This window comes from Alligator sinensis, unplaced genomic scaffold (genome assembly GCF_000455745.1).
Source record: "Alligator sinensis unplaced genomic scaffold, ASM45574v1 scaffold1122_1, whole genome shotgun sequence".
NCBI lineage: Eukaryota > Metazoa > Chordata > Crocodylia > Alligatoridae > Alligator > Alligator sinensis.
In genome coordinates this window covers 855,715-868,771 of record NW_005842467.1, presented here as the reverse complement: position 1 = coordinate 868,771, position 13,057 = coordinate 855,715, and the positions used below count along the sequence as shown (strand labels likewise).

At 43.6% G+C, this 13,057-nt stretch overlaps 1 protein-coding gene across 2 annotated transcripts in view; it reads left to right on the top strand.

Annotated features, from left to right (window-relative positions):
- Positions 1-13,057, top strand: part of ARAP2 (ArfGAP with RhoGAP domain, ankyrin repeat and PH domain 2) — a 246,403-nt gene continuing 233,346 nt past the window's right edge. For both annotated transcript variants that reach the window (XM_025212512.1, XM_006030846.3), the window contains exon 1: positions 1-63. The gene's annotated coding sequence lies outside the window, so the exon portion shown is untranslated. The remainder of the gene's footprint in view (positions 64-13,057) is intronic.

The following is a 13,057-nucleotide window of genomic DNA, read 5'->3' as shown; positions in this document are numbered from 1 at the left end:
AGGCAGCCGCCGGGCGCGGGGAGCCCCCGAGGAAGCTGCAGCGCTCCGCTCCCGGGGTCAGAGGTAAAGGGCTGGGGCAGCACCGTGGGCCTGCCTGAAACCTGGACGAGGTCCCTCGCAGCCCGACTGCTCCCTACTTTTTTTTCTGTGGCCCCGGACACGCTCCAGGCTCGGAGTCTCCTAGGAGTGAATCTTCCCCCGGTGGTTTCTCTGGGAGTTTTCTAAGAGGCGGTGAGGGGGAAGGAGCTCCTTGGCTTTGGCACCTGGTTACATTTTAGCAGCCCTATTTGTCACCTGTACTCCTTACATTTTAGCAGGTCCCCGACAAGCCCCCGTTCCCATCCGCCTTGGTGGTTTTGCGCAGCACTTTCTTTCCGAAGGGGGGTCAGGCTGGTACTTGTTTGGGCAGGTCTGAGCAGACTTCACGGAAACAACCCGCGGCCCCCAGCCGCCTTAGCAAGAGGCGATTTGAAAGGTAGTTTTGAAGTCAGAACAAGCTCTCTCTCCTGTGATTGCGCCTTCTTGAGCCAAAGGCAAAGCGAGTGCGAGTGGTGCCGCAGCAGCTGTACGAGCCTCCTTCGGGTACTGCTCTCCTTGATGTGGATTGTGCAGTATTGCCAACTTTCATGAGTCTTGGTGTTGTTCTTAAAGTCTTTGCTGCGGGAATGTGAACAACGTGGATGTTTCTTTTATATATTTGTATAAATATACATAAAAGATAGAGCTAAGTTTTTCACATTCCTGAAGCGTAAGACTTTAAGAACAACACCAGAAATCATGAGCTGGCAACACTGATTATATGGAGCCACTTAATTCTGCTTGTTCATGCCGAGTAATTAACTGCTTCAAGAAGTCTTATGCTAAGTAGTTTTGTTGTGGGATGAAAGTGGCAAAATGGTACAGTAAATGATGTTGCAGTGATGGTATAGCCAGGATGGTCCAGGAATTAAGAAAGAGGGAAGGATTTTTGTGGGCGATCTCTTTTACTGGACCCACTGCGTGGTTGGTTGGGATAGACTCAGGCAAGTTTTTCAATGCCAAGCAATCTTTTTCAGCCTTAGCCTAGACCTGAAGAAGATTGCTTGCCGTTGGAAAGCTTGTCTGAGTCTATCCCAACCAACCACGTAGTGGGTCCAGTAAGAGATTACCCACAAAAATCCTTCCCTCTTCCATAATTCCTGGACCATCGTTGAAAAGCTTGTCTGAGTCTATCCAAACCGTGCAGTTGTTTTGTGAAGAGAGATGACTCACAAAACTCCTCACCTTTCACTGGAAAAGGTGAGAATTTTGAAATGGCAATATTTAGAAATATTTGGGCAGAGGATGTTTTTAAGCCTGTTTCATTATTCTTAAAGTCTGTTTTACAGCTCATTTGTAACTCCTGAATTTTGGAGCAGAAATGATTTCAAACAGAATTGTGTGTGTAGTCTGCTTTCTTGTTTCAAGTTTTCCCTGAGTGTTAACTTTTTAAAACTTTAAAAAAGATAACTTGCATTTTAATGAGGGGAGAATAGCTTTGTCTTTTTAAGAACCATAATTCTCTAGATCAGTTTCTAGGGCTTTCAGTGTTGTCACCTTGTTTTGGTTTGTACCACAGAATGGGGAAAAACTGCAAAACATAAAAGCTACTAGTCTGCTTCTCCTGTCTTAGTTGTTTTGTACTTGAATCCGAATTCAGGATGTTTTAAGTCCTGACAGGAGCATGCCCGAGCCTGTCAGTATTTGTAGAGTTAAAAGTTCTTGTAATCACATTTTAAGCTATTAATTTATACTAGGCACTTTATAAAAAAGCCTGATGTTAGCCAAACTTTTTTTTAAGTCCCTTACAAGTCCCTTTTTATTTTGCATTCCCCACCCCACCCCTCCATTACTGGAGGTTGGCTTGCTTTCTGTGAGATTTAAGCTGTGTCTTCCCTTCTGCTTTTTGCTTTAAACTTTAACTGCATCTCTCTGTGCCTGGAAGTGCCCTTACATTGTGGGATGAAGTGTGAGGGTTGGATGTGGCATGTGAAAGGACTGAGCATATGAGAGAGGGTCATGAGAACTGTTGCTTCAGTTCTCTCCAGCTCTTTCTTGCTGTTACGTTAGGTATGAGGAAAGAGAGAGGAAGGGAGGAAGCTGTCACTGCCTTCCCATGCTTTGCAGAGAGCTCTCTGCATTTGCTGTTCTTAGTCCTCATTTGTGGTGACATGTAGCAGGAGCAGAGGAAGGACAGGCATGAAAACTGTCTCTATATGAGTCTGTAGTATGATGCAGTAGCATGGGGGCGGACAACTATTTCAGGCGGAGGGCTGCTTACTGAGTTTTGGCAAGCCATCGAGGGCCGCATGACAGGCAGCCAGGGGCAGATAAATATTAATTTTCTAAATTTTTGGTGGGCCCCATGGGCCAGAGAGAATGGCCTGGTGGGCCTTTACCAACCCCTGCAATAGCACAAAAGGTGCGTGCAGTTCTGGCCTGCTTCAGTGGAAGTATTAGATGGGAGACACAGACTGTGACAGTGCCTCTTAGTACTAGTTAGCTCTCATCTAGAGTAGTGAATGCAGTTTTGGGCACTACATTTTAAAACAGGTATGGAGATGTTAGAGAAAGTAAAGAGGCAGGAAACAAAAATGATGAGTTTAGAAGGCAAGCCATACAAGATGTTGTTGCAGGAAATAGGCATATTCAGCTTGGGGGAAAGGTGCTTAAGAGGAGATGTGATAACAGCCTTCAATATCTGAAAGGGCTGCTGTAAAGAAGAGGGAAAACACTTTTTCTCTCTTCCTGCAGAGAGCAGGACATGGGCCAATGGCTTGAAGTTGCAGCAAAGTCGGTTTAGATTTACATAAGAACTTCACTGTTAGAAGAGTGAAAGAGTGGATTGCCTAGGGAAGTTGAGGGATCTCCATCATTGGAAGAGGTATTCAGGAACAGGTTGGACAAGCATTGGTCAGAATAATCATAGCTATGACCATGTTCTGCTGTCAATATTTTCCATGCTTCTGGGCTTTGCTGGTTGCCATATGAGGCAACCTCTTGTTGATGTATATGTCAGGGGTTTGTTTTTTCTGCCTTCCTCATAAGGATTATGTATTGGCTACAATGAAGGGTGGGGATTTTGCCTGGAGTGTGCCAAGGCTCCTGCTAAAACTTAAACCTGGAGGTTTCTGGCTAGAGGGTCTTGCCCCTCTGCTCAGGATCAGACTGATTGCCATATTTGGGTCAGGAAGGAATTTTATTTTATCCCATAGTCAGATTGGTATGGCCTGAGAGGTTTTTGCCTTCCTCTGTAGCAATGGGACACAGCCCTCTTCCGGGGATCCCTCAAGTGTATTTTAACAACTTTTGCAGCAGCAGGACATTGGCCACCACTCTTCTGCTTTACCCGTGGCAGGTTAGGGTACTTTGTGGTTGTGTCAGGGTTGATTGTGTGGTTTTGCTAACAGGTTAGTAAATGGATTTGTATAGGATGGCTTGCATACGAATGATCCTGCTTCTGGTGTGGAGTTGAACTCTATGACATCTGAAGGTCCCTTCCTTATCTACTTTTCTATTCTATGGCACTTTCTCTTTCCTCCCTCAGAAGAGGCTTATGTTGTTGCAGAAGCATTTTTTTCAAAAGCAGAGAGGAGCCCCAGGTGCAGGGAGAGAGCTTCCTCCTGAATCAGTGGGATGGGCCCAGCTGACTCAACAGGTGCTGCTGGCTAGGATCAAATCTTTAACTTACTTGGCAGGCACTGCCAGCTGCCCACCCAGCTCACCTTAAGAGGAGTTGGTCAGTTTGATTCAGTCAGCAGTATCTGCAGCATCCTGCAATTTAGGGTTTAACAGAACAGCCAGAAATTGGTTCCCCTGCTGTTTTCCTGGAAAAGTACTTAGCAGTATTTTTAAGGAAAGATCTTTTTCTTTCTTCTTCATTCTGTTTTTCAAAAGCAAGGTGCTTTGGGGTGGGGGAGGCACATTGTATGCAAGGAAATATGGTAAAATTAATTGTGATTACAGCAGCATCCTACTGAAACTGTAGAGATGGTTTAGAAAACATCACTACTGTTAAAAAGAAAAAACAGAATCTGATCTACCTTAGAGTAGACGGGATTCCTGTTCCATCGCAAAAGTCTTTGTACAGAGTGGTTGTTTATATTTAAATTTTGAGTAAACTGGTATACAAAGGAGAGACAGGGCTAGCTTGTATTTTTAATTGTTAAAATGATCCACACAGCAGTAATTCCATGGTTAGCATTGCTCCATCAGCTCACGTAGCTTCTTATTGCAGATAGCAACCCATGTCTAGAGACAAGACTGAAGCATTCATTGCACCTTCTCAATACAGAGAGCTAGTTGCACTTCTTTTGGAAGAAAAAGCCTCATTTGTGATGTGGAGAATGGAGGACTACTTCTGTATGCCACAAATCCCACTTCCTCAAGCCCAGCACTTGAATCCAATGCCTGGATGGGTGAAAGAATATGAGAAAATTAGATCTGGACCCTTCTCTGCAGGAGAATTTTCTGCACATTAAAAGCATTTACAACAGATGATGGGGAACTGCAGCCTTTTCTGTCTTCTGTCCCTCATGGTCTCTTACCAATGGAGGAATATGAAGGGGAAAAACTTGTCTTCTGGTCTATTATGAGGAAAAGAACATGTGGTCTCTGCTACTTCCGTCCTGGGCTAAGTCCAGACATTCAAAAAGCCAGAGCCTGAATTGATTTAATCTTTGTAGGTTAGTGTAACCTACGTAGATTGAACCAAGAAGCAAGTGAATAGACATTCACTTCTGATTCCAGAAATGCAGCCACATCCTTGTGGTGGCTGAGGCTAGAAGCTGGGGGGGGGTGCCAGAGCAAGCCCTCCCTTCCCTTTGGCGGTGGACAGGAGACTGGAAGGAAGCTGAGCTGAGGCAGGGGAGCGTGGCCAGGCCCCAGCAGGGTGCTGAGAATTATTAGGGTGGGGTTAAACCTGCACCCTCCCCTGCACAGGCCCAAGCCTGGCGGAGGAAGTGGGAAGCAGCTTTTGCCAGAGTTTTCCCCTTGCTTGAGTGAAGGGGGGGTGTAGCCAGATCCCTCTGGCTTAATTTCCGCTTTCCCACCAGCACGGGACCCCAGCAGGGGTCTGCCTGGCAGGGGCACAACAACCTCTCTCAGGATCCTGCCCCCCTTGCCACTCAACGGGTGGGGGTGTGGGCAGATTTGGCCTTAGGCTGGCCTTCTGAGGCAAAGGGAGGTGGGTTCATCCCCTCTAGTTCTTCCACCAGCATGGGACTCCCTGTCAGCGTTTTCCCCCTCTCCCAGCTACTTGAGTGGTGGGGGGTGTGGATAGATGCCAGCCCTGGGTCGGCTGACTGAGGTGAAGTGGGGGATGGAGGGAGGGGAGTTTAATTTCCCCCACTCTCCCTTCTCCCACCGGCACGGGACCCCAGCTGGGGCCCATGGCCACCATGTGGCCATGCACCCTGCCGCTTGAGTTGGGGGCAGGAGGGCTTGGGAGGGGCTGCTGTGCCCCTGCCAGGCAGACCCTGGCTGAGGTCCCATACTGGTGGGACAGGGAAGGGAGAGTGGTTTAACTGGAAATGCAGCCACAGCGCCCTCTTCAAATGTCTTCCCCTCAGGTAGCTGGCCTGGGGCCAGCGTCTGGCCATGCCCCCGCCACTTGAGCAGCAAGCAGTGGGGAAAGCCTGATTTAACCCCCCTTTCCCGACCTTACCTTGCTGACCCTGGCTGGGGCATGGCCATACCCCGTGTTATCTGGCAGGGACTGCCCTTTCCCCTGCTCGAGTGGGGTGGAGGGGGGCAGAAGCCTGGCAGCCCCCCAGTGCAGACCTGGGCTGGGGTCCCATGGGCTATGAGGGGGGTTTAAGCCCCCCACTCTTCCCTCTGCCTGAGCCTGCTGGTGCATACCCCTACCCCCTCCACTCCAGCGGGGGAAAAGTCTGGCAGGAGCTGCTCCACCCCCACCAGGCAGATCAGGCTGCCTTCCTAGCTGGGTTTCCCACCTCCACCCCCTGTCAGCCAGCCCTCACTGCTCTGCTAGAGCAGTCAGCGTAGCCCAGCGCAGGGCTGGAAAGCATGCTGAGATGCTGGGGGACTCTGATTTAACTTGAACCAGGAAGGGGTCTGGGATAGCTTCCGTATACCAGTTTGACCTAAATCAGTTATGTCTATATTCAGCTAGGTTTATCCTAACCCAGTTTCTTCGATTTTGAAATGGGTTTATGTGCACTGAACTTCTGGTCTGTTACAGGTTTAAACCAGTTTCTGATCACTTAAACTGGTTTATGTGTAATGTCTGTACTTAGCCATTAAGTTTGTGATCCACCAAGACTCCCAGGTCCTTCTCCATAGTGATGCCATCCAGCCAAGTGTCAAACAATTTTTATTTTGGGTTTTTTAAAATTATTTTTCCTGAGGTACACCACCTTGTATTTGTCAGCATTGAACTACGTTCTGGCATCCATGTTTGCCAGTCTTTTGAAATCCTTCTGAATTGCATTCCTGTCATTCTGTGTGCTCGCAATCCTTCCCAGGTTCATGTAATCTGCAGACTTTCTTGAGAAGCCTGTCTACCTGCATCCAAATCACTAATAAACACAAATGAACATCCCTGGGCCCAGGACATACCCAACTCTGTAATACTGCATATTATCACAAGAGGCTGGTTAGATGTGGGTCAAGCACAAGGACATTTCTTTCTTTCTAGACTGAACACCTTGTTGTGTTCACGTAGACTTCCTTATAATATGCTCCAGTGACTTCCCATGAATCAAGGTGAGGATGCCTAGTCTATAATAACCCACTTGGTCCTCCTTTTTTGACTTCTTTAAAGAGGGGCACCATGTTGGCCCTTTTTCAGTTTTCTGGTACCTCCTTGGTCTCCTGTGACTCTGTGAATATTATTGCCAAGAGCTTCAAGATGTCCTCTACCGGTGCCTTTGGTACCCTGAGATGAAGTTCATCAGGCCCTGCTGATTTGAATTCCTTCAACCGCATCAAAAGTTTTCTTTCTCTTACCTTATCCTTCAGCTTGTCCCTTCCTTATCCAAATAATCCTTGTTAGATGTCTGGTTGCAGTTTAACATTTTTTTGTGAAAACTGAGCCAAAGGAGCTATTGAGTAGCTCTTCCTTTTAGGCATCTGTTAAACCTTCCCCTGGCTCCACAGGCAGCAGTTAGCGTTCACTTACTGTGTTTTACTTGCAGCATAACTTTATCTTTTCTCTTGCAGAGGTCTGAGCTGCAGAAGCTGCTTGCTTAAAACTTGCACCTCAATTTCCAGCGGCTGATTTTTTGGGGGCGGTGGGGTGGGGAGGGGAATGCATATTATTTATGAGAAAATGTTACCCTCTTTATAGAATGAGAGGCTAGCACAGGTATAGAATAATAGGACTCAGTCCTGAGAACTCACTTGTATAAGGGAAGTTAACATTGCATATGGTAGAAGTAGTTTTACAAAGATCATACCATTCTGTAAGGAGTCTTACACTTGAGTAATGGCTGTTTTAACTTTTTTGTAGTGAAATAAGAGCACTTCAGTTCCATTTTTGATTGCTCCATATGTTAAGCTAGCTAATAATAAAATTAATATTGTTTACAGTTTAGACACCCTTGTATATTTTTCTCTAGTTTCTTCCTGGCACTGGAATAGCATAAACATTCACAAATGCATGACAGTGAAAATGGTGTGATACCTTTCCTATGATAAACTGTCTTTCAAACTATTTATAAAATAGAACCATTTTTTTTTATTAAACCTGGTGTGGATGAGCTTATTTGGATATTCATTTTAATTTAATTTAACTATTATAATAACTGTTAATGTATCTTGTTTACATACAATTGTGTCCATGTAATTGCACTAATACATGTGTGATTGCAAACCCTAAATTTAAACTGAATCCATTCTGTGCAGAGAAGCCCTAAACACTTCTTTAGGAGGCTTATTTTGATGTAGAGATACAACCTGTACTGCAGATGATTACCGAATGCAGAAAATGTGTTTTGCAAGAGATTGTGGCTGCTAGTACTGTCAATATAATGAGATCAAAACCACTATTTTATGGAAGTCTGTTGTTTATTTCCTCATAAAACATGTTATAAAAAGTAATGATAAAGCTTTAAGTCATCAAGCCTGCAAACTGAGAAAGTTCTTGGCTCAGTAATGTTTTGTTGCTGTGCTCATATCTGCGGGATGGTGGACTAGAACACCAATACCTGGTTATTGTTTGAGTAACCAGACCCAACATGTTACAAATAAGCTTTGGGCAAACATATGATGAAACCCCCCAACCCCATACCTTAAATATTGAACTGTGAAAAAGATAATTGTATTGCTGGATTCCTCCTTTGTCCCTCACCTCCCACAGTTGCTCCGTTTTTAGTGCTTTCCTTGTTTAGCTGTTGGGGTGAGACTAAGTTCATCTCTAGTTCTGAAGCATTAAGAATAGCTGGCATTTAATTCTTGAAGTTTTTTCTCTCCTTGCATGAATGCTTTCTGTAGAAAATGATTAAAAGATTAAGGTTACACAGCTAAGCTCTCATCTTGGGGAATGACAAAGTTAAGACTACAAGCGATGGATTTCTGGCTCGGCTAACTCAAACCAATTTGCACTAAAACACCTCTTGTTGAGGGTTGTTTTACTGCCAATTTTTAACTTGCATCTGTTTGGTCTGTAGAGAGCTTTTTTTTTTTTTAAAAAAAAAAGCTTTGATGGTATTTCTATTCTTTGTATTCATACCTCTAAACCACTTCATTTGAGACCTAAATACATTATTTCTCCTTGACAGAGACTAAGAATGGAAAAATTTGTCCCCAGGAAGTTTCAGAAACTAATATGCACCTGAAAACAATATTTAAAGTGGAAAGTTTATAGCACATTTGCTATAGTGATCTTCACCACTTCCTCTCTCATGCAAATATATTCAGCTCTTTCTTCTACAGAATCATCCTTCTGTGTGATGATGACTGTTAGCAGGTTTAGTTTTTGAAGGTGAGTGGGGAATAAGGATTAGTATGAGACTTTTCAAGAAAAGGCTTGTGGTGATTGTGAAATACCAGATTAATCACAGTAAAGCTCAGGAATTGCTAACAGCCTTGTTCCTTTCAATAGGGTGTGCGCGCCTGGCTTCTATTTTTTTCATAGGGGACAAAGATTTACTTCTAGCCACTTGTTTGAACACTGAAGTGTTCTTTTGTCCTTTTATCTGGAGGACTCTAAAATGGCTGACTAACTTTGCACTGTATGTAGGGATGGTTTAGTTACTGCCAGGGATTTTTTGGGAGGGGAGGACATGATTCTTTTTTTGTCAAACTGCCAGGAAAATCCTTTGGTGTTCTACCTCCGCTATTCTTTTCACTTCCATGGACTGCTTCAGGCTAGTACCTGCATGCTAGGGCAGCTGCTACTTAGTAGAAAAATATGTCAGAAGGTTTCTCCACAGCCAAATGCTTATTACAGTAGAGGAGAGGGGAGAGAAATAATTTCTCTGCAGATCTAAGCCTCAATAAAGAGCTTGCATCAAGCTGCATTGGGCCACTCTGTCAGTGTAACTTCAGAGACTTTTCCTTTTGTCCTAGGGACAGAAATTACATACAACCTGGTATAAGTAATTGGAAACTGGTTCAGATCTATAACACAACATAAGTTCAGTGCACATAAAAGTGTTTCAAAATGGTCAAAACCAGTTTAAGATAAACCTTGATGGATTTAGTATCGGGCTTAACCGATTTAGTTTAAATTGGTTTATTAAACTTCTGTCCCAGATCCCCTCCAGATTCAAGTTAACTTGCACCCTCCAGTATCCCAGGATACTTTGCATCTCCCTGCAATCCCCCACCCCCATGCCGGTGGTAGGCAATCCTCCCCCACTCCCTTGCCGGTGGTGGGCTAGCCTTGGCCCAAGCTATCTGCTCCAGCTGAGCAGGGATGGGCTTTTGTGCCCCCTAGCTTCTGGTCTGGGCTGCTGCAGGCACATGGCTGCGTTTCCAGAATCAAAAGTGAATATCTTAGATCAGGTTCCACCCTTTATAAACCAGTCTGTGCGCACTGAATTTCTATTCTGTTATGGATATAGATCAGTTTCCAATCATTTATACCAAAAAAAGTATAATGTTTGTCCCTGGCCAAAAAACATTATTTGAAATCTGAGGAGCCAGAAATCTAAGGCTATAAATCTCTGCACAGTAAAATCAGAGAGACTATAGGAAGAGTAATCCTCTTGCTAACAAGGGACTGAAATTTTTAAGCATATGATATACCCCATTGAATTTGTATATGCTGGTCAGATTGGGATTCAGTGGTAGGAGGGGAAAGGACTGAACAACAAATTCTCTCTAAGGTGTGCATATACATGCTCTCCTCTCTCTTTCTCTTTATTTTAACTTTGCCTTTTTCAACGTTGTTATATCTGTTCCTTTATCTGTTCTTTGGTTGTTGAAATAAATCCTTGTCTGAACATAAATATTTTATCCATGAAACTCCATGTTTTGACAGCAAGCTTGAAGGTAATTGTGTATTTAGGCATCAATGGTGGAGAAATTTATGTGGCCTAAGTGGTGGGAACCCATTATCACCCTCTCCCAGGGTCATCATAAGTGATCTTCATTAAAGCTGCTGTCAGTGCTACTTGACTATGTAAGATCACTACTTGACCATGTAGGATTGGAAGGGTACTGGGTTTGCTCTTGTGGTCTGGTGCTGTGGTGTGTTTTCTATGTTTTAGTGCTGGTGGCTGTGTGGTACAGTTTCTGCCTACCATGTGGGAGATCTGAGTTCACGTCCTAGCTGGGGTGACTTGGGGTGAGCAAAGTAACAGGGAGAAATTCTTAGGGGGTCGGACATGATGATCCATTGTGGTCCCTTCCTACTCTACAATCTATGAATCACCAGCAAAGGTGCTGTCCCTAGTTTCTCTACTTGGAGTGTATTTGAGGGGAGGGTTGCTTTTTCAGCCTGTGCCCTTCCTGAGATCACCTAAGTCCCTACAATGACATTTCTTTGTTTGAGCACCCTTAGCACCAGTGTATTACCCTTTTCATTATTTTCAGTGGACTTCATGCATCAGCAGACTTTTTTTGCTTTTCATCTTTAGCTGTATAGAAAATTGGTTGTCTAAGCTTTAGTTCGTAAAGACCCCTCTCAGTTCTGGCAGGAAGTGTCTTGTTTTGTTTTGGCTGAATTTTTGTTTGGGTATCTATTTTGCTTATCTATATTTCCTTGCTATATCCTTCACTTGTGGTGTAGCCATGCTTGATGCTGTGAAATGAATGAAGTAATGGATGTTTAGAAGGTCAGATTCTACTCTTCTGATTAGAGGATGCAGCGAAGAAAAGAACTGCTATATTTACTTGAATGTAAGATAAGGTTTTATTCCCAATCAGCATAGGAAGAAAAAAGCTCTTTATCTTACATTTGCATGCAAGTAAACCTCATTAAATACATTTTCTATCATTCAACTGCTGCCAAAAGAAGCATGTGCTTAGTAAGGGAACCAACTATGAAGTTGATTAAATGCAGCCAACACTGAGCATGACAATAAAAACATGGGCCATATTGGGAAAACATTGATGGCAACTTACTTTTTTTTTTAATTAAAATCAAAATCCCCCTCTGCCACATTAGAAAGAAAACAGTTTACATCACCTTACATAACACTTCTCTAAACTAACATCAAATCTCCTTATTTACATCCTTTAACATCTCTCTTTCTTCACAAATGACATTACCTGTCATACTTTCATCAGTTTCCTCAATCCCATTTTTTAAATTGCTATTTCCCCCTTCTCCTCTTCTCCCCACTTAGAATTTTCCCAGAACAATGATCCCCAGTGTTTTTATCTCCACTTGTTCATCATGCTCAATGCTCCCAGCTTCTCTTCATCCCTTGCAATATACATTTGCAGTTCACGCATTCTCATGCTGCGAAGAATAGTCCCTTGCACTCAAGCAGGTTTTACGTCTTCCAGATGGCCAGTTTCACACAATTATCAAAAGTCTCAGTTCTCAGCTCGTTTGTCCTCTTTGGTTCAGTCTGTATATCACTATCTCATATGTCAATACATTACACCATTGGATTTTTTTTGCAAACCTCCCCACCCTCTTCCATACTTTCTTTGCTTATTCCTACTTCCAGAACATATGATAAATTGACTATCTGTTCTCACAGTTTTCCTTTGGACACTTTTCCAATATGTATAATTCCCATCTGCGTAACCTTTCTCTTACCGGGAATACATTTTGCGCTGCCATCCACGTGATTTCTACATGTTCCCTCTTTGCCTGTGCTTTCCACATCTCTTTCCACACTTGGGCTGACAGACCCTTGATCAGATTCCCCAGTTTTGTTATAGTGTCCCTGTCCCTTTATATTCCTTTCAAGGCTTTTGCTATTTTCCCATTTCTTTGGGTTTCCTTCTAACAGTATATATTGTATCATTAACTTCTCAGCTGTTGCATAGTGGGCTGCGGGGGTACAGTCCCAACACATTTTCTATCTCTCCTTCTTCCCATGTCCTTAAGACCTTTCTGACTAAGTACTGGCAAAACTTTGCTGTTTTCCCTTCCCTCCTTACTCCCATCATTCACATTCTGCTGATAATTTTTGTAAATAAACACCTCTGTGTCAGGTATTCCCCATCCTCCCATTTATTTCCTTTGTATATTTGTCACCTTGGCACCCACTTCCTTTTGCTGCCCCCAAAAAAGGTGTACAACTCCCCCTATATCCTTCATACTTGTCGCTACATTGGAAGAAAACAATTCCTACATAGAGGATCACTGGTAGTAATACTGCCTTTACCAGTTCCACTTTTCCTTGTTTCGACAGCTTCCTTGTACTCTAGAGGCCTGTTATCTGCCGTACCTTGGTGATTATTTTTTCCCAGGCCATGTCACCTCTCCTTTTCATGTCCATCTGTATACTCAGGTTCTTCATTTCTTCTGTTTGTAGCTGCAAGCTGTAGTCTTCTAGCCTTTTCCAGTTCCCTATTTGTCATAGTCCGTCACATGTTTCAATACTCTGTCAACTGACAGTTTGTCTTTTCTTAATACTGTGATGTTATCCATATATAGCATGAACTTAATTTC